Below are 27499 nucleotides of genomic sequence, written 5' to 3' on the forward strand. Positions count from 1 at the left end.
CCTGATTCAGTGTCATTGTTCTCATCGGGTTGTAGCCCTTTCTCTGTAAAGACATATTTCAAGGAAAACAAAACAAAATTAGCGGCATTTCAAAATATAATCCGTACAGCAAGTTTGTATTCGATGCAAATTTAGACTTCTGACTAGTGCGTACGAATAAAACAAAATTGAAAAGCCACTGGTTGATCATTATTTCAACATCAGACTAGAAGGAAAAATAACAAATAAAACAGTGGCTAAATCACAAATTTTGAATGGTATTTCAAATTCTTTGAACCTTTTGTCACTGTTGCTCATTCAATATCTATTGGAAGACCATCTCTATTCTATAACCAGTGGTATAAACCTCCAAGGGACAGGTAATTTAAGTTATCCTGCCTTCCCAACAGTAAACATTCATTCATCATTTGGAGCACGCTTTTCATCGATCCAATTTATTGTATTAATGGGTGGCACGGTGATACAGTGGTTAGCATGTTGTCTCACGGAGCCAAAGAGCCCGGTTGGATTCCAGTATTGGATATCTGTGTGTGTGTGGATTTTTGCAAGGTCCCTCTGCATTCCCGTTGGTTTCCTTCGGGTGTTCCTGTTTTCACGCACAATCCAATGATGTGCTGGTTAAATAGATTGGTCATGCTAAATTGTCCCTTACCGTCCCAAAATGTGTATGTTAGAGGGATGAGCCGAATGGAGGTAAACCATCTATGCATTTCTGCAGGAAAACATTTAGAATTATTCTGTTCTGAAAATGGTTACTTCAGGGAGATTAACTTTTTTAAACTTTAATTCAACAGACCTGTCGCCATTCGACTTTGCAGTGGAAATTTAACGATGTTGTCTTCTATATGAATTGGAGCAAGATTCACATTATAACATGAGCATAATAAAACACTGAAATTTCTGCTCCCTACCTTTCACAGTAATGATCACTGCTTTGCTATGAGGTGAATTAACGGTGCGTCCTAAAACCTCAGTTTGATATCGACACGTATAACGTCCAGCATCTTGTTTCTTTTCCATCTTGATGCTGAAGTTGACAGTTTTTGTATCACCAGGAGTATCAATGGAGTGCGCTGTTTTTTCTTTATTATTTCTGTGTAAGTAAAATTTTCCGCCCTTGGACCGAATCTCGCCTTGGCAACTGATGTTAACATATTCCCCGATGGAAATTGCACCTGAGGATGGATGCTTGGAGATGTTTGGAGCCAGGAGTTTGTCTGCACCAATATTTGAAGAGAAAGTAGCGAAATAACAAAAAAGTCATAATCAAATATGGAATTGTATGTCAAAAATCTACGCAGCAGGTCATTTGAACAAGCATCAATTATTTTACTACACAATGTTCCAAAAAAAAACAAATTCAGAAATTGAAAGTATTCCTCGAATGCCAGTGTCTCTTACGTAGATTCCCTTTCTTTCGAAACTCCAACCCTCTCCTGGAGTGTTTCAGATACAATGTCAGAATCCGAAATAACAGAAGACCTGACACTTCAGTATAAATGTACCAGTGTGGCTCCACGATTGCACAGACAATTACCACTTTAATCAGGGAACTCATACACCAACAGAGCAACCGTATGGAGATCGTTGAATTCATCACAAAAACCGAGATTGAAACTTAAATTTCATTAAATCATGTTTATATATGATTCCAAAATCAATTCTGTGAGTATTCTTACAACTCCCGCCTTCATGCTGCTAGATTACAGAGCATCCTAAAACTCAACGTCTATTTTTGCTTCTTTTTTACGCCTATTCATTCCAATTAGTTGCCAACCAGAAAGACGAAAAAATGAAAGTGCTCATCGTTTTGATACGCCAAATAGATTTACAAAATGATTTCTAAATTGAATCGCTGTCGCCAATCTACTGGCTTCTGTTAAAACGGAGGGACGGGGGTGGTTGTGTGGGGTGCGGCTGCGAAGCACCAGATACTGTTTCGGGGTGAAGGAGGCGAGATTGTTATTTTAGATTCATATGTTTATTTATAATTCCCTCCAACGCATTGTCCCCCCGTATCTCGCCTACAGAAGTACGATTCTGTGAGTATTATTGCTGTTGGTGTTGTGGAAGATTGTGTATTCACAACCATATTCGCATCGATACTTGTGGCTCCATACAGTGAATTTTAAATCCAATTATCACGGAATTCATTTTAACCAGGCTCAAATCTGTTTCACAAAGTTATCCCGTGTGACCTCGATCAAACACTTATGCTGAGAACAATTTCCCCATGGGGGGATATAACAATTCTAATTCCTGATAGCTGAACGAGTACATTGCATACAGGCAATCAAGACATTTTTTTTAAATTTGGCTTCAATCCGTAAATGAACTGTATTTCTCCTTATGAGCTATCTCTATTTTCCATGAATTAAAATGTAAATTAGAACATGTGTTTGTCATTACACCTTCAGACGTGTATTAACTATGTATCTTTAACAATTGATACTGAAGAGCTCAACCTCATTTCACTCTTTGGAAAAGTTAAATGTAAGACTTATTAAAACGGCAGATAAAGCTGAAATATAATCTAAATTGCACTGTCAATTTCACTTCATTTTATCGTGAGACTCATTCCATATCGACGTCGGAGATATAATCTAAATTCAACACACATGGCCTTTAGATTTGTTTTCGCTATCAGAGACAACGCAACCCATGATTGTTCTTGCAATTCTAAAACATGACAATCGAGCATCTACGTTGCATCAAGGTGATACGACGGATTTCTTTTTGTTACATACCTCTAGTGCAGATCTGAACGGGGACGCTCTTTATGGACTGTTCCCATTGATAGGAACGAAAAGCCAGGCATTCGCATGTGTAATTGGCCTCATATCCAGGAGCTGCATCGAAGATCAAATGTCCCACGGAAAATCCTTTGTTTACGTCTGTTTCGTAAGACACACTGTGGCTGTTGTAGAAACGTATGACTTCTATGGGAGCCTGGCAGTGACAAGTCAAGTTTATTTTCTCCCCAACGAGGAAAAACTTGAAGTGTGGATTCAGAGATAAGTTTGGTCGCGGTAAATCAGCTGAAAATACGGAAGAAAGGAAAGTTCATTTCCGAAGTAATTTAATCAATTCAAAGTATTATTTAAAATATTATTATTCATGTTCCATGCATTAATTTCAATACAATCACTCATAACAATAAGAACAGGTAAGTGCCAACAAAAGTAAATCAAAGGACAAATGTAAAGTTGTAAACAGTTTCAGAACAATGGGAAATTCTGAGTCACCTTCTCTGTCATTTGTGCAACATTTTGTTTTACTTAAAATGTGTGCAAAATAGGAGCAAACTAATGTCTTGGTGGTTTGAGCGTTAGCAGCCCAAGTGCAATGTAAAATGTTTGATGTTTCTTTCGTTAAAACGCGAACGAAACCTGAAACTATGCGGGTTTTGCTCAACCCCCAAGTTTGCTACAATGGTACAGTTGTTTTCAGACAATTCAACTCCTTACTAAAATTGCATTAAGAGATCCTCACCGGATATTCGGTCTCCGACCAACATATGGAGATTAACTGCGAAAAATAAGTGCAAAAAGTGAGCAGAGTAGCAATGCTGCAATGATATCCAGTACAATCCATGAGTTCTTTCAATCTGGATTGGGGCAAGACAAGAATTGGTGATGGTATAGGAACAATTTGGGAAGAAGTAGAACGCCTCTTCAGTCATTGTGTCAGCTCAGTGATTTACTTGCATCGTGCTTTATTTGCTTGTCAATTCGATGTCCTCAACTTGAACATGTATGTACATGTATACACATCAATAGTATCGTTCCAAGTCAGTGCAACATTACAGCATCATATAATTATACATTCCTAATTGAGTTTCATTAGGCATCTATTTAGTGTATTGGCTGCCAAAAACGTTGAAAGTCAATACATGATTTGCGTCCATTATGCTGTGCTTTCCCATGCGAAACATGAGTGCTGTCTGTAAACTTTATAAGTCATATTATACTAAATAAACATTAGACCATGCTTTTGTAATCGGGCAACAAATTTTATCTAATTGGGCACACAAAATGGAAGCAAACTAAAGCTATCCTCAGAGCTCTCCACTCAAATCACAAAGTAATAGACACTGATCAGTAGGCAAGAGCATGCTTGTAGAATGCAAATGAGAGCTAGCACATAAGGGAATTTGGACAGGGTGGCACCTACAGGAACTAAATTAAAGAACATATCGCCACCCCATCAAAATCAGCACTTCTAAACCAGTCAAACAACCCATGGAGACGCCTAAAATTAACACAGTTAAGGAAGCGTCCCTGGCCCCTCAAAACTCTTGAGATCAATAACGCACCTATGGTTAAAACCCCAGAGATTCTAGACCATTGATAACCAACCAGACCAAGACGATTAACACACACTTAAAACAATAGCTCCAACACTCGAAAACATCGAAACAGGATGGCTGAAGTCAAATACTATAAATAAAGGATTAGCATTTGAAACGCGAAGTTCAGGTATAGCTGTAGCCCGTTGTGGGGGAGTCTTCAGAGCACTTTCAGGACAGTCAGATTGTATGTCCTGACCGTGCTTCTCCGTCGACGTAAAAGAAAATAAAGCTGTGCCGTTATTGGACTTCACCCTGAGTCCGTAGTCGTCGTTTCGACCACTCGCGCTATCACTTTAATCCCAAAATGAAACTATTTAGTAATTTCGTATAACTAATTTATTCACACTTGATGTTTCCATGCCCATTACCCGCTTTTCCTTTACAATGCTAAGTGTATCTTCCAAATCAGCTTGATCCCATCTTGCTTTGATGTGGTCCTCAACAAATTTGTTTTTTTGAATTACAAACACCAAACACACTGAACTTCTCCGTACACTCGGTGTCCCCAATTTTAAAGAAGCCTGATTACAATTTATAATGAAACATAACTTCATTTTAGATCAAATGAGTCTCTGAGTTCATGTAATACCCTCTATTATGATAGTCCAAGTGCCATCCGAATAAAGAACAATGAACAACACAACACGGGAAACAGGCCCTTCGGCCCAACGAGCCCACGTCGCCATCTTAACAATGTGTTTTTCCTCCTCCACCCTTGACCCATATCCATGCTTATGGTACCCCCGCTGGAAACCAGATTAAGGGGACAATAATTCAGGGACAATTTGTCACACCAATCAGCCTAAGAGCACATCTTTGGGGTGTGGGAGGAAACCGGAGCACCCGGAGGAAATCCACGCAAACCACAGGGAGAATGCACAAACTCCAACAGAAACTGGCCCAAATCCATTTATCGGCACAACAAACAGTGATAGTCACTGAGCTGTCGTGGTGCCCATCTGCTGGTCCAGTTTTAAGCGGTCACAAACGACGCGAAGCACTAGGCTACTCTCGAAACATCCAAGAGCAGCCCACGCACGACCCACCGCGTGTATGCCCCTCGTTAGACAACAAAGGTGGACCTACGCACCTGTGGAATAAAAGAGGAAAACATCAACACATGTAACAGTTGATTTCTAGGAACGTCCCGAGGCTCAGATCTTTATTTATAACAGTCTCTGATTACCCTCCATCCCTATTTCGCTCATGCATCTATCTAAGTAACCTTGAACAAGTCCAGCGTGCCTGCCTCCACCACCTTACTTGGCAGTGCATTCCGTACCCCCACGACACTCTGTGTGAAAAACCTCCCTCTAGCATCCAAATCATACCTCTCCCCTCCCCCCCCCCCCTCGCCTTAAGCCCTGTGGCCCCTCGTAATATTTGTCTCCAAGCTATACCCTTCATTATCTTATACACCTCTATTAGATCCCCCCTCAATCCCCGTCTTTCTAAGGAAAACAGCCCCAATTTACCCAAACTTTCCTCATAACCCAGTCCTTCCATACCAGGCAACATCATGGTAAACCTCCTCTGCGCTCTCTCCAGTGTCTCCACATCCTTCCGATTGGAAGGTGACCAGAACTGGACGCAGTACTCCAAATGCGGTCGAACCAACGTTCTATACAACTGCAGCTTTTGTACTCTGTACCCCTTCCTACAAAGGCAAGCATGCCGTAAGCTTTCCTCGCAACCTCCTCCACCTGTTTTGCCACCTTCAATGACTTGTGCACTTGCACTCCCAGGTCTCTTTGCATTTATATACTCTTAATTCGTCTACCCTTTATCATGTAACTCCCCTCTAGATTATTCCTTCCAAAATGCATTCCCTCACATTTATCAGGATTAAATTCCATCTGCCATTTATCTGCCCAAAATACCAGCCTATCTATATCTTGCTGTGTTGCCTGACACTCCTCCTCACTGTCCGCCAATCCTGCCATCTTTGTGTCATCTGCAAACTTACTGATCACACCACGTACGTCCTCTTCCAAGTCATTTATAAATATTACGAATAGAAGAGTTCCCAGTCCTGAGCCCTGCGGCACACCACTGGTGACAGACCTCCAGCTAGAAAAGGACCCTTCCATTACTACTCTCTCCAGTTAACTAGCCAGTTTTCAATTCATCTAGATACCTGTCCCTGTATGCCATGAGCCTTAACATTTTCAACCAACCTACCATGAGGGAGTTTGTCAAACGCCTTACTGAAATCCATATAGACGACATCAACGGCTCGTCCTTCGTCGACCGTTTTTGTCACCCCCTCAAAAAATTCTACCAGATTCGTAAGGCAAGACGTCCCCTTAACAAAGCCACGCTGCGTATGCCTAATCAGGCCGCAACACTCCAAATGCGTATACATCTTATCCCTAAGATTCTTTTCCAACTACTTTCCTACCACTGACGTCAAACTTACCGGCCTATAATTACCAGGGTTATCCCCACTACCCTTTTAAACAGCGGAGTCACATTCGCTCTCCTTATATTGCCATATTGACAGGTTCTAGGCTTTTCCCAGAAGAAGACATGAGACAAAAAGGATAACAGTTTTATGCTTTATTTCTTCTTAATTACCATTTAACTCTTGAGTGCTTCAAATCAATCGATTTAGGTTTAACAAAATTGATTGATGTATGAACGATTGCTGTTTCTGCCAGAGACAGGCGCACTTCTGTTTGCAAATATCTGATTTTCCAAACTTGAAGGGTCTGACTATTATATTTAGATTATGGATTTCGATCAAACTCTCCCAACAGGCAATTACAAACATTTTTTTTCGCTGACAATAGTCCAACAGGGTTCATGGAAACCTTCTTAAACCTATCTTCTAACACCATTAAAAAAAATGTTCATGATAAATGTCCCTCATATTTCACTGCATGGAATTTCGCAAGTCCCAGACCTCTGCTCATGAGTGATGAAATTTAATAATATGCGTTGTGGAATTGATTCTGAAATAAGCCATGTGTTTTGTTTTCATTGACTTGTTTATATAATTTGTTGAACAGTTTCTTTTGAAAGATAAATCGATATCTCTCTGGGATTCAGACATTAATGACAAGAGACGCATACTCACTGGCCCCAAGAAGAAAAATAATATTAATCATCTTCGTCACGCTCCGTTCGGAACTATGCGATTGTTCTATCCCCCCGACTCAAATATTCACCATCTGTTTGATCCGAAATGGCTGTCAGCTTAGAATGAAGAACAAATGTCACGAGTATCGTCATTGTCAATGAGCATATTGCGTTACCGTTAGTCAAACAACCATTGAGGAACACATATCAGAACTCTGCCGTCCAACAATAAAGTTAAATAATATTGCCTCTGGACATGAATTTGTTCTTTGTCAACTTGATACACGTGAGCATATGGCATTGATCTTTGAGTTACGTACACAGTCGAGACTCAAAACACTGAGTCAGCGGCTTTTTCAAGAAAAAATATGCCCACAATGAAAAGGACGTAAATATGCATAATGCGTCTAAATAAAGAACTACAGTTCATGTCAATGGCTAAGCCATCTAACCAACACACCTTTGGAAAGAACGGGCGTATAGCATGATCAATCCACCAGCCCACACATATTTTGACATGAAGATCATGCCAATCGATCTAACCTAACATCTTTAGTCAAGAAGGAGGGATATAGATTGCCGAATCCAGTTATCCCGCACATCTTTGTACTTGAAGCCGCAATTGAGCACGGCTAATATATCTACTTTACACATATTGAACATCGAGAGGCAATATAGCGTGGCCAAACCATCAAAGCTACACGTCCTTGGACTTCGAGGGGCCATTTTGCATGATCAGTCTTTGGGCTGTAGGAAGAAAACAGAACACCTGGAACACACCCAGGCAGACATCGGGAGAACATGCACATTGTACACAAAGTCACCGAAGGCAGAATTTGTACTCGGGATTCCTGGTGCTGTAAGGCAGCAGAGGTAAAAGTGTTGCTCTTCACATCAGCAAAGTGGTCATTGTTTACATTCTCACAGTTGAAAACAGTACCCGGTTGTGAAAATGCTAATGTATCTTGACAAGAGAATTAGTAATTGAGCATAATAATTAAGTAATTAAGAGAACAACATAATGTGACAGTACAGGTGAGGTTTCATGAGTGCATTTTATGCGGTTTCCTGGACGCTGTTGTTATACGGGGTAAGAAAGCCTTTAGTAAGTGTCAATGGCTTTAGGGATATCACCCCGAGTTCAATTCCGGTCTTGGGTGCCTGGAGTGTTCATGTTCTCCTCGTGTCTGTGCGGGTTTCCTCCGTATGCTCCGTTTTTGTTTTCCCACAGTCGAAGCATGTGTAGCTTAACTGCACTGGCCATGCAATATTGCCGATCGTTGTCCAAGGATGTGTAGGTTAGATAGATTGGCCGTGCTATATTGCCTCTCGATGCACAATCACGTGTAGCATAGATGTCATAGCCATGTTAAGTTGCCATTTAGATGTTGAGCTTCTAAGTGGAGGCTGAGCTTCTGACGTGCAATGCATCAGTATTGAAAGTGTAAACAGGATATTTGTTTCAAAGAATTGGTCTGAAGCCTTAGGATACAAACTTCTAGTTTGGAAAGTGGTCAAGGAGGGAAGGATGTCATTGCGGTTGAGGCAGGTAAATGGGCTCAAAGAACAGTTAAGCACGCCTGCCAGTCTCTGCTATTGTTTCAAAGGTTTGAGGTTCTTTCCACTTGTTTAGATGAGAGAGGTGGCTGTAGGGTGCGTGAGCTGAATGACCTTTACTGTGGTCCAGGATTCCATTTATGCAGAGGATCTCATAATTATGTGCTTTGGACTAACACTGTTGCTTGTGGCAAGTTAGAAGTGGAAGAGGCAAAGGATTGGTCTGTCAGTTCTGCCTGAAGCTGTAAACTTATAATGCATTAATAGATTTGCTAGAGTTCCACAGAAATAACTATTAAGGAACTGGTGGAAAGTCCAGAGTGTATCGAGAAGGAAGCGTCCGATCACGTGAAAGTCAGTTATCAGAGAATACTTGAGAACACATTTGTGCTCAGATTTCTCGGAAAATTTGTGGCAGATCAGTTGGTCAGCATTACTGGGAAAAAGCTTTCTGAAATGATCTAATTTACCTACATGTTCCGTCATTAGACAATTTGCAAATCGTGTTTCATTTCTAAACGCGTCCGAACTGTGCGATCTCAGTGAGAGTATTGCAGGGCAATGAATTTCGTCAGAACCTGGAACGGAGTTACTGCTCAACGTGGAGTGGAAGCTCTGGTCAACAGGCTCTCTGGAAAACGTGAAGCGGATTTTGGAATGTACATAAGAACATGTAGATCGTTACCTGAAAGTATTTGCAGGAGAGAAGATTGCTACATCTGGGAATGGTTTCTCTCACATCACATATGACTATCATCTGTGCCGGTGGTGTAAGAGGAGGAATAGAATTCTAAGGAAAACTCCGCAGATATTGGCTGTAGTTGCTGATGAGATGATTGTAGCTTCATATGCTTTGTAGTACTCTTAACCCTATGTGGGATTGTTACGTTAGGAGGGGAGTACAGGTTTATTGGCGTAACACTTATTTTTTGCGTTTCTTTTTTTTCAAAGGCTAATTGAAGGTCCTCTGCTTTCATTTATTTCGCAATTAATCTAACAGGAAAAAAAATGAACATTTGAGCTAGTGTTCCATTCCCTCCTGCCCAATTATAACACGAGCTGGTACCGTAAAATAATGGCATGGATGGAATGATGAAATGGATACTGCACAGAGAGTTTGAGAAGCTCGGTATAAAACTAAACAACTGCAAGTTTATGTTCCCTAAATCATTCATTGATCCGTGTGCAAAATGGGATCCGATGTTTCCGAATAGAGAGATGTGCAGGTTAGCTGGATTGACCATAATAAATGTGCGGGATTAGAGGCGAGGACAAGAGAGAGGTCCTGGGTAAGGCACTCTGTCAGAAAGTCTGTGCAGTCTCGATGAGCTGAAGGATCACTTCTGCGTGAGATGGATTCTATGATTCTAATATGTGGTCCATTTACTAGTGTGGGAAGAAGGGGTTCCGTTCGTGCAGCAATAGCATTTTTTTTTATTCATGGGGCATATGCTTCTTCGGCTGGCTAACATTTATTGTCCATCTCCATTTGCCGTTGAACTGAATGGTCCAAGAGGCCATTACAGAGCGCAGTTGAGTGTCAACCACATTGTTGTGGCGCTGATGTCATATGTAGATCAGAGCAATTCCGGACGGCAGATTTCCTTCCCTGAAGGATATTGGTGTGCCCGATGCTCCCCCCGCCCCCCCCCCCCCCCCCCCGACAATTGACAGTTTAACAGGAAAGGACCGCTTAATTAAACCATAACTGCAATAAACAGTGTCAGAGGATGCAGGAATGTTACAAAGTCAAACTAAATGATGTTACACTTCAACACATTTAGCATTGGAAACAAAATAGATGAAGTAATACCACAAGTAGAAACTTAAGTGAACAATCTTATTGTATTTAAAAGGACGTGATGGCAAAGGGATGATAACTGAGCTACATATATTCAGCCTTATTTGAGCTTTCCTGAGGGCAGCCAGAAATTAGAGGCTGGTGGACAATACGAGATGCAATGACTGCGATAGATCAGAAGAAGTAGAACCCATATGGGAGCATTTCAGACATAGCAAAATGAAGAAGCATGGTGGCACAGTGGTGAGCACTGCTACTTCACAGCTCCAGGGACCTGGGTTCGACTCCAGGCTTGGGACACTGCCTGTATGGAGTTTGCATATTCTCCTTGTGTCTGCATGGGTTTCCTCTCACAGTCCAAAGATGTGCGGGTTAGGTTGATTGGCCATGCTAAAAGAATGCTTTTTAGTGTCCTAAGATGCATAGGCCAGATAGAATAGCGGGTAAATGAGTAAGGATGTGGGGGTAGGGCCTCGGTGGGATTGTGGTCGGTGCAGACTTGATGGGCCAGATGGCCTCTTTCTGCACTCAGCGTTTCTATGATTCTAAGACACTGAAATATTGTATAGCCCTTCATAATGGATATACAGTATGATGGAGAATAAATCAAAAGACAAATAAGACATGATAAAATACGTTTATCATATTTGCTTTAATAGTCATGTGAATTGGGAAAGCCAAATTTGCATCAGTAGCCAGGGACAATGCCCCATAGAATATACGCAGGACCGTAAGCTGGAACAAAATGATATGCTTCCATGCACGGGTCAGGCTGCTTTGGAAGTGGGGATCTACATGATGAGAGGTTTAATAAACAAAGCCACAATTTGAAATGCACGTATAAACATAGTGAGCAACATATGATAGAATTTAGCATTCATTTAGGTAGTGAGAATGTCAGGTGAAAATAAAACTGGCAATTTTACATATGGACAATCACAAATTATTTGGAGCAACGGTAGCTTGTGTGAACTGCCAAAATTGTTGATCACTAATGCCAGACTTTTGACAACATAGTGTATGACTCACAACAACCAACCATGCCAAAGCACGGAAGGTAAAACTAGTATTATGTTGAAAGAAAAGTACACACAATGCAATAGGTATTTTTTTTAAAAAGAAGAGACAAGTGCAATTTAAAAAACAGCTGATTAACAATTAGGGTAAAGTAACCAGTGCTATAAAAATGTTGAAAAAAGGAAGACCAATGAGAAAGTGAACAGAGGCCCTAAAGGAAATAAGAGTGGAAAACATTAATGACGAACTAGGATACAGGGTAGAAGACAACAGTAATATTCCAGAAGTGTTAAATAATCATGGGCAACGAGTCGGAGGGGGCGGGGACTAAATTCAATAACTATGATTACAGAAAGAAAAAAGAATAACTAATAGGGATAAAGGGCATTGAACCTCTTGGATCCAGTGGGTTCCATCGTAAAATACTTAGAGGAACAACTAAAAGGACAGAGTACGCACTAGTTCCAAAGCTCCAAGAATAATTGATTTCGAGAAAATTATCAAAGGATCGGAAAACTGTCAGTGTAACACCTTTATTTTAAAAGGAAGAATCACAGAAATAAAACTTAGAAGCATGAATAGGTCATTCGGCCCTTCACGCCTGCCCTGCCTTTCATTATGATCAAGGCTGATGATAATATTCAACACCCTGATCAACGCTTACCCCCTACTCCTTGAACCCTTCAGCCACAAGAACTATATCTAATTGGTTCCAGAAAACAGATGATTTGACCTCAGTTATTTCCTGCGTGAAAGGGGGGAAAATAAGAAAGGATAAAAATAGGTATGCAAGCTTATTATCTGTCATTCGGAGTATATTAGAGTCCAATGTTTAGGCCTAATAACAGAGCATTTCGAAGAACTTAACAATCTCAATAATGTGTCTGCATGGTTCTATCGGGAGGAAGTCATGCCTGACAACTTTAGTCCAATTCAGTGCGCTGTCAATGGACAACATAGATAAAAGGGGACCAGAAAAGGTAAGATCCGTGGATTTGCATTACGTATGTACAAATCTTCAACATAAATGGGCTTGCTAATAAGTTTTTTTTAGCCCACGATGTTGTCATGGTGTATTTGCATAGCAGATGACTGGATAACTAAAATAAGAGACAGAGTTAGGATTTATGGGGCATTTGCAGCATGGCATCTTGTAACTTGTGGATTGCCACGCGATCACAGCTGGGGGCACAATTAATTACTTTGATTTTATTAGTGACTTGCAGGGGGGAAGTGAATGTTCATTGTCAATTTTCGGATGACACAATAATTAGTAAGAGGGCAACCGCTGACCAGCAGTCTACGGAGTGCTTTGGACATCAGAAGTGACAGTGCAAAATATTACCGATGAAATGTAATGGAGAAAGACATGAAGATGTCCACTTTGATGGAAAGACTAAAGGAGATGCATATCATTTAAATGGAAATACAATGCTGATGATTGTGTTTCATAGGGATTTTTTGATTCCCCTGCATACATCAGGTAAAGCTAGCATGCAAATTCAGCGAACAATAGGGGAGACAATTGAGATTTGAACTTTAGAACGTACTGAATGGGGAAATAAACGTAAAGATATTAAATTAAAATGCAAGGAACTGGTAGGACTACAACCGAAGGATTTTTCTCTGAAAAGTGTGAGTCCAATGATAAGGAAACCCATCTTGGCATTAGAATCATAGAATACAATCACAGAAAATCTACAGTACAGAAACAAAATATCCATTCGGCCCACGAATCTGCACCGAACACAATTCTACTCAGGCCCTACCCATATTTAATCGCTATTCTCTCTAACCTACGCATCTCAGGACACTAGGTGCAATTTCGGCATGGCCAATCAACTCCCACATCTTTGGACTACGGGAGGAATCCAGAGCACCCGGAGCAAACCCACGCAGACACGGGGAGAATGTGCAAAGTCACACATTGACTCAAGCCGGGAAGTGGCAGTCCTGATAAGAATGATTATATTTATCTGGGGCGTAAAGGGGTTTCTAATGAGTAGGAGTAGAGTGGGAAAGCGTGCAAATACTGCGTCACGAAGTATGACGAAGCGACACAGGCATATATTCAATCAGTAATCGGTTATGCGAATAATCCAGTAAAGTGGAGTTGAAAATGTTCAGACCTGATCATCCATAACCTTAATCATGGAGTAGTATCATCGAGGACCGAATGCCCTTTCCATGATCCGATGTCTTTTCGCCTTATATTCCAAAAAAAACGTCGACTTTGCAATATATTTGTTATTATGCGAATTCTCACTACATGTTTGAGTATGGCACAAAAAAAGTCTATATTAAAAGTGGCTCCCAGCATTCTAAAACTTAAATAATTTGAAAATGTTAGATCTTAATCGGTTCGAATTTGATAGGTAAAAAGTATTTTGTAACCTTGTCATGAAAACTAATGTAAGCCGCACAAGGGACCTGATCGGAAATAACACGGCCAACAACAAATATAATGAGGAACTAGTCGTCAGATGAAATTTTTAAACGTGACTGAACGCTGGCGAATATACCTGTGCTATAATTTCTTCCCCCGAGTATTTGCCTCTGTTGTTCGCGTCAATGATTGTCAGGCACGTTAGCACAGCCTCACTGTGCATGGGTTCAATTACGGCCTTGGCTGGCCTTGTGTGGAGGTTTAATCCTGCTGTTTCACAATGTGCAATGAAGAAGAATGGCCATGCTAATTGGATGCGCGCGGTAGCGGAAATGGGGCGGGGGAATGGGCCAGGGTGTCATGCTTTTTGTGAACCTGTTCAGGTACGATGGGTAATGGGCCCCTTTTGCACTGCGGGATTTCTATGAATCAGGAAAATGGCGGTGGACTATCACATAGGACAGGTTTGTCTGCCTTTCATTTTATCTAACAAAATATCAGTTAAGAAACAAGTTCAAAACTTGTGAAAGAAATTACAGAATTCAAGAGATTATTTCAGAAAATGGTAAAGGACCTTTTCTAATGAAACATCAGCAGTGGTAGCTTGTAGATTATGCACCACATGCGACACTTCTTTACTAAGCGGCTGAGCACGCATTGCCACAGCGGTTATTTTTTTTTACCAAAAATAATACGACACGTTGTTGAAAGAATGAATCGCGCAGGTAATATTTAATCATGAGAATTCTTACCAGTGAGATTGAGAGTCAAACGCAGAGTTTTCATGGAGCAGAAAAATGCCGAGTGTTCTGAAGAAAGCAGCTTCTGCAAATGACACAGTCAACAGAGAACTTGACGCAACAGAGATCGTGTCGGAAGGACGTACTTGTTGTTTCCTATGTTTTACGCTATTGCACTCACACATAGGAAACCTGCTACAAGAAGATTTGCAAGTTTTAAAGTGCTCTTTGCAGTGCTTCATGTGCAGGGGAAAATTATGTGAAATAATAATGCATGCAACTTGTCCTTATTTTAAGTGAGTTACTCCGTTGCATCTGTTTTCTGTTCGCCAGTCAAGGGGATGCAGTTGAGGGAGATCAGTTCAAGGACAGGAAATAAGATTCAGCACCCAACACTTGTCACAGTCTACAGTTCGAATGCTGCAGAAGCGAGATGCATTGAAAATTCTAAGAATACATCGCGATACATCTTCTTACACATAGCTATAACATAGCTTATACATTTTATACATAGCTTATACATAGCTTATACACCTTCTACATAGCTATAAACCGTCAATGGCCATCGCCAAAATGAAACACTAACAAAGGCACCCTGCCATTCAATGATGTTATCATCACTGAATCTCCAACTGGCAATATCCTTAGAGTTGTCAACGACCAGAAACTCAACTGGACACCCCATATAGACACAGCTGTTAAAATGGCAGGTTAGAGGCTAACGACACTGAGGGAAATAACGCATCTCCTGATTCTCAAACGCCGAGCCAAGATCCACGAAGCATAAGCCAGGTTTGTCGTATAATGGTTCCCACTTGTCCGGGTGAATGCGGCTGCAACAACACTCAAGCTGTTGCAACATTCTGGGCCAATTGCCCCGCCTGTTTGGCACCACATACCCAAACATCCACTCCCTCCAACACCTCAGTTTCAGGATTGTGTACTCTCGACAACATGCACTGCAGAAATTCACCAAAGACGCAGAAAGTTTTGCGAATTTTATTTTGAAATCCTCTGTTTTAAGTATGCAGTGAACAGAAAAGTCGCGTCTTACGGTACCACTGTCAAATAATAACATCAGTCTGCTTTGTGTCCAGTGAAACATAAAATCGTGTTAGTTTGCGACGAGAAAAGAAACAAACATGTCTTCAGGCAAATATCCGGTGACGTCAAACGTTCAGTTGTTGCATGATGATAAAAATTCAGTACTTGTCCCTTCAAAAGCCCATTTTTTTCGCGTACGTCAAGGAAAATAATATTATCTAATTAAAAACAAATGTGTGAATATCTAGATGCTCATTTATACAATGACACGTGTATTGGTAATGGACGGGTTAAACATACAGAGATTTTTTCAGGAAGAGAAGTTGGGAGCAAAGTAAGCTATATGCATACTGCCTAACTGTTCTCTCACCACTTCCCCTTTCTGCAACGTTCAATCTGATAACAGTTCCTGCTATGCATGACGTTATCTGTGTAGCAAAAAAAAGTGCACTGAATCACTCTGCAGAAAAAAAAACACGGCCATTGGCATTGACATATCAAGCATCAGAGAGTTACTCTGCAGATCTAGTCTGCTCTGACTCTACGAAAGAGTAGGACATCTAGGCACACCATCGCACACTGTCCCCATAAACCCGTGCATTCAACAGTGCCGATTTGCCTGATCATCTCATTTGCCGGCTATCGATGGAATTCAGAGCAACTGGACGAAACCCATGAAGACACGAGAAGAACGTACAAACTCCAGACAGACAAAGACTCAGAACAGGAATCGAAGCCACTGCGTGCACAGTGGTTTTGTTTACAAGGCAGATAAATAACTGGAGACCAGCACATCGAATATTTTCGTAAAGATTTTGGTGTACATCCTTAGTTTAGTTTTCAATTAATTCTTTGTCTCACAAATAGGCTAACATTAACACTGCAATCAATTTTCTGTGATAATTCCATGGTCGTCATATTCCGGCGACTGTTCACGTCCAATGAGCGAACATTTAGAATGTTCAATGCACCTAACCAACACGTTCTTCGGATTGTGAGTGCAAACCGGAACACGCGAGATGACCCAGGCTGACACACGGAATGGTGCAGACTCTGCACAGACAATTATTAAAGCCCAACATTGAACCCAGGTCCCTGGCACTAAGCAAGCAGTGCTAACCACTGTGCTACAGTGGTTGTAGCTAAAGTGACCAAACGATGGGCGTGGAAAGTGGCGACACTTCGCTGAGTTCTCCTAGATGGAGGTGGTCGTGGATGGAAGATGCTTCCTCAAGATCTTCGGTGAATTCCTGCAGTGCATGTTGCAGATAGTACACAGTCCTGAGACTGAGTGCAGGTGTGGAGGGAGTGGATGTTTGGGTATGTGGGGTCAATCAAACGGGGTAATTTTCCTAGAACTTTGCAACACCTTGAATTTTGTTGCAGCCGCATCCATTCAGGCAAGAGAGGAGCATTCCAAAACACTCCTGGCTGATCTTTGTAGATCCTGGCCATGCGTTTCATAGTCAGGAGGTGAGGCCTTAGCCTCTGAACGGCCCTTTTCGCAACTGTGTTTATATGGTGTATCCATTCGCGTTTTTGGTCGATGGCAACCCCGAGGATGTTAAAACTGTTGGGAATTCTGTGATGCTAACATAATTGTACGGCAGGGTGCCGTTGCTCGTGTTTCATATTGGCAACGGTCATTGCCTGTCTTGTGTGGCGTGAGTATTACGTGGCAATTTTCAGCCCAAGCCTGGATACTGACCAGATCCTATGCGTTTGAACATGGACTGTTTCAGTATCTGAGGAGTCATGAAAGTGCTGAACATTGCACAACCGTTGGGAAATTTCCCCACATCTGACATATGACGGAGGAAACGTGATTGACCTCGGCCAGTGTCCTGGGGGTTCGCATGGTTGCTGTTCCCACATATCTCAGGGGCATATGGTTCCAATGACACGTGACTCTCAAAGAGAATATATTCATCTTTATCCCAATCTTAAATTGGTATCGCTTTGTTCTGGAATTGGGCCCTCTGCTTCCGCGCTCTCTCGTGAAGGAAAATATCCTCTCAGCATTTCACCTGTTAATTCCGTTAAGGACCCTATTTATTTCAATTAGATCAACTCTGCTCCTTCTGAATTACCAGAAGTTGGTTCCAAGCCTGTTCAACCTTTCCTCACCAGGCAATCCTGCGGATGATCAGAGTAATCTTCTCTGAACTACCTCCAGTGAATGAACATATTTCCTTTCATATCGGGACCAGGACTGTATATACTGCTGGAGGTGTGGTCTCAACAATATCTGACCACTTGCAGCAAGACATCTCTACTCTTATACTCCAACCCCTTGAAATAATAAATAATTCTACCAGCCTCCCCAAATACCTGCTCAACCTGTGATCTAACATTCCGTGTTTTGTTGTAGAGAGAGTTTTCATGCATTCATTGTGCCTCTTATTTAGAGGCAGGCCAGTTTCAGATTCAGATCAAGTGACTTGCTGATAGTGCCTTCTAACTTGCATGGGAAAACGGACAATCTGTCTCGACAGTCTGTCGAGTAATCCCATTTGCAATAACGATTTTGACTCGTTTATACCTATGTCGTTTGCAAGTCAGTATTTTTAAACCCCATAAGATTGAATGTCTGTGAGCTCAGAGCTTAACGTCAAGAAAAATAGTTCTCCATTTGACGTCCTAATATTTTCGATCATCTAACTGATCGGCTCTTCCTGTTCCGATGAGGTAGAAACGTTGTTCACCCAGGAGCGTTAGCGAGGGACTGGAACACGTCTCGTGTACGATTACATTCCCTTATATTTATCAGGCAAACTCATTTGAGTGCGGTATAATAAATGATTCCATATGAGATGATTATTTGCAAACAATTAATTCAAACTGTATATTTCTGGATGAATACTTAGTGGAAAGGAAGGGTTTAAATGATTCCACGCAAATGCATGAAAGGTGTAAAACTTTCCTTGACATGTGTTGTCACACACAAAAACAAATCCTTAAACTTTGTTACTATATTAATCATTTGATGAGTTATCGTAAAATAATGTTCGTTTCTGAATACGAGTCATTGCCACGCTTTTACTCTTGTGTCACAATACCATGCGAGATTCAAACATTCATGCCTCGCACCTATCTGAATTTCCTCGGCATGGGTCGTAGCGCCTTCTTAGCCAGAATACGTTTCTTGCCTCTATTTCACAGGATATGTGAGTCATTGGAAGAAGTAAATGTGACAAACAAACCTAGGTCGTCGAAATCGGACACTGTGCTACTTCACATTCTAACAAATCTAAGAAGTGTCAATGGCTAACAATTCTGTTCACCACTTAATTTGTGACTGACCCGTTGAGCTCCAACAGCATTTATAACTCCAACGTATAACTTGGTTAAGACACACAACTGGCCACTCTGTTACCGGCACATCATAGGGGCACAGAATAAGATGCCGAGTGATTCAATTAATCTGAGGCTATTCAGTATCACTTTTATTTTCCAGCCTATAGCGAAAACTACATTCAATTAACGTATAGTAAGACAATCTTAGCTTCTTGATCTATTTCCTGCCTCCGTTGAAATATATCCCGAAGATATCAGTTAACCCACAGCATGAAGCGGAAAGTAAGAGAGCTGCCGCTCGATTCCTTCTTCAACATTTTTTTTATTCAGTAATGCAGCAGTTAACGAGTGACTTTATTGATTGGCCAGACCTTCACTCCTCTTCAGCGGTTATCTGCCGGTTCCTGAATTAGAACGTGAAGAAATAGTTTCCGTTTAATTTCCACGCAAGTCTGCAATATCCTGTTATCAAAAGAGAAGCGACTAAGTGTCTATTTTTGTGACATACCTTCTGCAAGCTTGACATTCACAAATGTGTTCAATAATGATTATCATCATGATGGTGAACACCATTGTGCTTAACACAAGGCGCACGAGAGTCTCTGGCTGATAATACCCTGCAGAAAACGAGAAGAAATAGCATATTATCATATATTGGGTTGTACCCTGATACCGTATTTTCACTGGCAAACAATTACGTGGTAACAATGAATAACATAATTTTTCTTCATTCCATCGCACTGCAAACGCCAGTTTTGATTTCCAATTGAGCAACAAACAAACATTGCAATATCTCATGAGAGTAATACACGTGTTTTACAGTTTTCAGCTACCCTTCAAATTGATAGCACCATAATTTCTAAAGTAATGGAATATTCACGTGAAATCTCAGACCCGTTTATGGGTTTATCACGTAAACCCCTACGAAATACACAAGGTTAAAGAATAGTAAATACATTGTATGATTCTGTAACCGTTAAACATTCCTTTGACCTCTCAAATCTGTTGAGCTTCAGAGAACAGCGTGGAACATGATGTCTTTTTTTCAGATATTGTACAATCCTTGCACCATTCTTGTTGTTGCAAATAACTAGTTGATATATACACCTGTAACCCTTAAAGCCAAATGACATTTTTTTTCAAAGAGAAACCGTAACCACTTTTCAATTGTAGCATTTAGAACAACTGTTAAAACAATTCAACACTGCTTGTCATCAACATAAACATCCTTCAGCACTTTTTTTAGTGAACTTAAGATTTGCTATCTATGAGAGAACCATAAACTGTGGACAGCATCTTGGAAGTCATATTTATTTCAAGTTTTGCACCTAATGCTTTTTGTACCTTAGTTAATTAATATTTGCTGCGCCAGAGCTAGCTATTAATTTTCTTCAAAATTGTATGACACAGCAAAATTTCTTCGATAAAAAGAAGATTCTGAATTCCAACCTAATTTTTTGAATCTTGTTGGAGAGATCAAAATTTCAGAATGTAAGACGTAAGTTGTACAAACTGAAGACGCTAGTGACATTATATTTGACATGAACCAGTGTTATATTTTCTCTATTTGTATTTTTTTCTGTTGCATCACGATAAAAGTCGTTTCAAAATGATTCAGGGCTTCCTGCTAGAAGAGATGGATGTCAATTGAATGAGTCTGAGGTTAAGCAGCTTGTATACAATATACGCAGGAAAAAAAGTCTGGCACATCATGAATGTCAAAATTTGTACTGCGCTTAACTGTTAATATCATTTAATTTGGTCACAGTCAAGGCATCGCCCAGAAACTCCAAGGGTTTTTTTTTGAAGTCACCTTAGTTACCCAGTTTTACATTTGATTTGGCATTGAAATGATTCAAGTGGCTTAGTGGGAAGACTTTATGAAACATAATTTGTTCAAGAACGCAGTTAAAATGTAGAAAAGAACTAGTATACGTTTTATCAATTCCAAGGCTTAAACTGTCACAGTATAGTTCTTAACAGCTATTTATTTCTATTGTTCCAACATGAGCAATATCCCAATAGGTATGTGTCCTTCTTCAGAATCGGTTAGCACAATAACAAATTTGCTCACGTGATTCCAGCTTTATAACACCTATGGGCTTTACAATAAAATTTTGGTGAATTCTTCTGTCAATCTCCGAACTCAACTTAGTCTGAGAGTGATGCATTATTTGGATTCAGTTGATATATTCATAATAGTCAACAGATGTTGATTTCAGTTGTGTCTTATTTTTTCCGAAAGAGACTCTATTATTGCATAGAAATTTAACAATTTTTTTTAATTTTAACGCACTTTGACTGACTTTACTGGTAATGTGATCTATTTCACCATTGAAATTGTACCTGATTCGATCTCATTGTTCATATCGGGTTCTAGCCTTTTCTCTGTAAAGAAATATTTCAGGGAAACATTACCAAACACCTAGTCATGAAGACAGATCCTAAGGAACACAGTGAAGACGAAAATAATCCAGACTGGGCTGATTTAGGGGGAATCTTGAACAGACACCCAGCTGTGATGAAAATGAAGGAATGCGGAAATGCTCTAAGCTCTTTGAAAATGTGCATCAAAAATAAGTAGCTTTCTCTGGTGGACTTCAGTTACAGACATTTCTCAGAATTTAACGGAAACTGACTACACTGGAAGAGATACAGAATGCAACATTGGAATCGTATTGTACACTGGAAAGACCACAATTGAAGTACTATGTGAAGTTTTGGTCAACACATTGCAGAAATGACGGAATTGCTCTGGAGGGAGTGAAGAAGAGGTTTAAAGAATGTTGCCAGGGCGAGCAGTTTGTAGCCAAGGCGAGAGAGGGGAGAAACTGGCTTTATTTTCCTTGAAAAAAAAGAAGGCTGAGAGGTGACTTGATAATTGTGTACAAAGTTAGGAGTAAAACAGATAGAGTGGACAGGATAAAAAAATGATTCCCTTGAGAATTCACGACCCGAGGACAATGATTCAAGGAAAATGGCAATGGGAGCAGCATGGACATGGGGAATAATACTTTTATGCAGAGTGTCGTGAGTGTCTGGAATTTGCTCGCCGAGTTGGTGTTGAAGACAGAGAGTCTGACCTCTTTTAAATGCGCCCGAATCTACACCTGAAGTGTTAAAAGCTACATGACTTTGGGTCGCGTGAAGGGAGGTGGGGGTAGAAGGGGCTGTCTTTAAGCTGCAGGAGAAAAATGGGCCCAATGGCCTCATTCCATGTTGTAAACATTCCATGGTTCTATAACCAGAAAGTATGCCTCCACGTCAGGCTGCAAAGAAATTCGCACGTGCCACCTGGGCTGAAATTAAGTTCCAGTACTCAATTATAAACATATAAAAACGAATGTCTGCAAGACTTAGTAACACAGGCACAAATTGCAGTGATAACTATTGGCAGTTCGTAGTCTTTACCAAATCTGAATTTCAACACACGTGTCCTGAAATCGTACTTTCATCAAGAGAAGCTCTAATTCAAACCTTAACATACCCTGTACCATCAAACAGATTTCCCTGTTTTCCTAAATTCTATTATTGAATAGAAATTTCTTAAAAAGTTTTAACTTTAACTAATTTTGACTGACTTTACTGGGGTAATGTGACCTCTTTCACCATTGAAATGCTACCTGATTCGGTGACATTGTTCATATCGGGTTCTAGCCCTTTCTCTGTAAAGAAATGTTTCAAGGAAATTAAAAAAAATCAAAATTAGCGGTATTTCAAAAGGCACTAAGTACAGCAAGTTTGTGTTCGATGCAAATTTTGACTTCTGACTAGTGCTTACGAATAAAACAAAATTGAAAAGCCACTGGTTGATCATTGTTTCAATATCAGTTTAGAAGGGAAAATAACAAATAAGACAGTGTTTAAATCACAAATTATGCATGGCATTTTGTGAAATTCTTTGAAACTTTTGTCAATGTTGCTCATTCAATATCTATTGGCAGACCATCTCTACTCTATAACCAGTGGTCTAAACCTCCAAAGGACAGATAATTTAAGTTATCCTGCCTTCCCAATAGCAAACAATCATTTATCATTTGGGTCACAGTTTTCATGGATCCAATTTATTGTATTAATGGGTGGCACGGTGAAACAGTGGTTAGCGTGTTGTCTCACGGAGCCAAAGAGCCCGGTTGGATTCCAGTATTGGATACCTGTATGTGTGGATTTCGGCAAGATCTCTCTGTATCTCCGTTGGTTTCCTCCGGGCGCTCCCGTTTTCACGCACAATCCAAAGATGTGCTGTTTAAACGGATTGGCCATGCTAAATTGTCCCTCACCATCCCAAAATGTGTAGGTTAGAGGGATGGGCCTAATGGTGTTAAACCATCTATGCATTTCTGCAGGAAAACATTTAGGATTATTCTGTTCTGAAACTGGTTACTTCAGGGTGATTATCTTCTTTATACTTTAATTCAACAGTCCTGTCGCCATTGGGCTTTGCAGTGGAAATTTTACGATACTGCTTTCCATACGAATTGGAACAAGATTCACTTTACAACGTTAGAACGCTGATAAAACACTGAAATTTGTGCTCCCTACCTTTCACAGTAATAATCAGAGCTTTGCTATGAGGTGAATTAACTGTGCGTCCTGAAACCTCAGTTCGATATCGACACGTATAACGTCCAGCATCTTGTTTATTTTCAATCTTGACACTGAAATTGACAGTTCTTGTATCACCAGGAGTATTAATGGTGAGCACAGGATTTTCTTCATTATTTCTGTGTAAGTAAAATGTTCCGCCCTTGGACCGAATCTCGCCTTGGCAGCTGATGTTAACAAATTCCCCGATGGAAATTGCACCTGAGGATGGATGCTGGGAGATGTTTGGAGCCAGGAGTTTGTCTGCACCAATATTTGTGGAGAAAGTAGCGAAATAACAAAAAAGTCATAATCAAATATGGAATTGTATATCAAAAATCTACGCAGCAGGTCATTTGAACAACCATTATTTATTTCACTACACAATGTTCCAAAACGAAACAAAATCAGAAATTGAAAGAATTCCTCGAATGCCAGTGTCTCTTCCGCAGATTCCCTTTATTTCAAAACTCCAACCCTCTCCTGGAGTGTTTCAGGTACAATGTTAGAATCCGAAATAACAGAAGACCTGACACTTCAGTATAAATATACCAGTGTGGCTCCATGATTGCACAGACAATTACGACTTTAATCAGGGGACTCATACACCAACAGAGCAACCGTATGGACTTTGTTGAATTCATCACAAAAACCGAGATTGAAACTTAAATTTCATTAAATTATGTTTATATATGTTGCCAGAATCAATTCTGTGAGTATTCTTACAACTCCCGGCCTTCATGCGGCTAGATTACAGAGCACCCTAAAATTCAACGTTTCCTTTTGCTTCTGTTTTACGCCTATTCATTTCAATTAGTTCCCAAACAGAAAGACGAAAAAAAAAGAAACTGCTCATCGTTTTGGTACGTCAAATAGATTGACAAAATGATTTCAAAATTGTATCGCTGTCGCCAATCTTCTGGCTGCTGTTAAAGCGGTGGGACGGGGGTGGTTGTGTGGGGAGCGGCTGCGAAGCACTAGATGCTGTTTCTGGGTGAAGGAGGCGAGATTGTTATTTTAGAATCATATCTTTATTTCTCCAACTCATTGTCCCCCCGTATCTCGCCTACAAAAGTACGATTCTGTGAGTATCACTGCTTTTGGTGTTGTGGAAGATTGTGTATTCACAACCACATTCGGATCGATACTTGTGGCTCCGTACAGTAAATTTTAAATCCATGTATCACGGAATTCATTTTGACCAGGCTCAAATCTGTTTCGCAAAATTATCCCGTGCGACCTCGATCAAGCATTTGTGCTGAGAACAATTTCCCCATGGAGGGACATAACAATTCGAATTCCTGATAGCTGAACGAGTGCATTGCATGCAGGCAATCAAGTCATACTTTTTTTTTCAAAATTTTGCTTCAATCTGTAAATGAACTGTATTTCGCCTTATGAGCTATCTCTATTTTCCATGAATTAAAATGTAAATTAAAACATGTGTTTGTCATTACACCTTCAGGCCTGTATTAACTATGTATCTTTAACAATTGATACTGAAGAGCTCAACCTCATTTCACTCTTTGGAAAAGTTAAATGTAAGACTTATTAAAACGGCAGATAAAGCTGAAATATAATCTAAATTGCACTGTCAATTTCACTTCATTTTATCGTGAGACTCATTCCATATCGACGTCGGAGATATAATTTAAATTCAACGGACATGGCCTTTAGATTTGTTGTCGCTATCAGAGACATCGCATCCCGTGATTGATCTTGCAATTCTAAAACATGACAATCGAGCATCTACGTTGCATCAAGGTGATACGACGGATTTATTTTTGTTACATACCTCTAATGGTATCTAACTCCCGGCCTTCATGCTGCTAGATTACAGAGCACCCTAAAACTCAACGTTTACTTTTGCTTCTTTTTTACGCCTATTCATTCCAATTAGTTGCCAACCAGAAAGATGAAAAAATGAAAGTGCTCTCCGTTTTGATACGTCAAATAGATTTACAAAATGATTTCAAAATTGTATCGCTGTCGCCAATCTACAGGCTGCTGTTAACGCGGAGGGACGGGGGTGGTTGTGCGGGGAGCGGCTGCGAAGCACTAGATGCTGTTTCGGGGTGAAGGAGGCGAGATTGTTATTTTAGAATCATATCTTTATTTATAATTTCCTCCAACTCATTGTCCCCCCGTATCTCGCCTACAAAAGTACGGTTCTGTGAGTATTATTGCTGTTGGTGTTGTGGAAGATTGTGTATTCACAACCATATTCGGATCGACACTTGTGGCTCCATACAGTAAATTTTAAATCCATGTATCACGGAATTCATTTTAACCAGGCTCAAATCTGTTTCGCAAAATTATCCCGTGTGACCTCGATTAAGCACTTGTGCTGAGAACAATTTCCCCATGGACGGACAGAACAATTCGAATTCCTGATAGCTGAACGAGTGCATTGCATGCAGGCAATCAAGTCGTTCTTTTTTTTCAAAATTTTGCTTCAATCCGTAAATGAACTGTACTTCTCCTGATGAGCTATCTCTATTTTCCATGCATTAAAATGGAAATTAAAACATGTGTTTGTCATTACACCTTCAGACGTGTATTAACTATGTATCTTTAACAATTGATACTGAAGAGCTCAACCTCATTTCACTCTTTGGAAAAGTTAAATGTAAGACTTATTAAAACGGCAGATAAAGGTGAAATATAATCTGAATTGCACTCTCAATTTCACTTCATTGTATCGCGAGACTCATTCCATATCGACGTCGGAGATATAATCCAAATTCAACGCACGTGGCCTTTAGATTTGTTGTCGCTATCAGAGACAACGCAACCCATGATAGTTCTTGCAATTCTAAAACATGACAATCGAGCATTTACGTTGCATCAAGGTGATACGACGGATTTCTTTTTACATACCTCTAATGCAGATCTGAACGGGGAAGCTCTTTGTGGAATATTCCCATTGAGAGGAACGAAGAGCCAGGCATTCGCATGTGTAATTGTCTTCATATCCAAGAGCTGCATCGAAGATCAAATGTGCCACGGAAAATCCTTTGTTTACTTCTGCCTGGGAAAACCTAGTGCGGCTGTTGTAGAAATGTATACGTTCTATGGGAGCCTGGCAGTGACAAGTCAAGTTTATTTTCTCCCCAACGAGGAAAAACTTGAAGTGTGGATTCAGAGATAAGTTTGGTCGCGGTAAATCAGCTGAAACTACGGAAGAAAGGAAAGTTCATTTCCGAAGTAATTTAATCAATTCAAAGTATTATTTAAAATATTATTATTCATGTTCCATGCATTAATTTCAATATAATCACTCATAACTATAAGAACAGGTAAGTGCCAACAAAAGTAAATCAAAGGACAACTGTAAAGTTGTAAAGAGTTTTAGAACAATGGGAAATCATGAATCACCTTCTCTGTCATTTGTGCAACATTTAGTTTTGCTTAAAATGTTTGCAAAATAGGAGCAAACTAATGTCTTGGTGGTTTGAGCATTAACAGCCCAAGTACAATATAAAACGTTTGATGTTTCTTTCGTTAAAACGCTAACGAAACCTGAAACTATGCGGCTTTTGCTCAACCCCCCAAGTTTGCTACAATGATACAGTTGTTTTCAGACAATTCAACTGCTTACTAAAATTGCATTAAGAAATCCTCACCGGATATTCGGTCTC

At 40.2% G+C, this 27499-nt stretch overlaps 1 long non-coding RNA gene across 1 annotated transcript; it reads right to left on the reverse strand.

Moving 5' to 3' along the window:
* LOC145345375 (uncharacterized) lies at positions 1-26814 on the reverse strand. The gene is made up of 3 exons (XR_013887052.1): positions 26739-26814; positions 23817-24122; positions 1-43 (listed from the first exon to the last, which is right to left on the reverse strand). It is a non-coding gene; the product is annotated as an uncharacterized LOC145345375 (long non-coding RNA).
* Between the last annotated feature and the right edge of the window lie 685 nt (positions 26815-27499).

This window comes from Carcharhinus amblyrhynchos, chromosome 7, assembly GCF_965287045.1.
Source record: "Carcharhinus amblyrhynchos chromosome 7, sCarAmb.v2.hapA, whole genome shotgun sequence".
Lineage (NCBI taxonomy): Eukaryota > Metazoa > Chordata > Chondrichthyes > Carcharhiniformes > Carcharhinidae > Carcharhinus > Carcharhinus amblyrhynchos.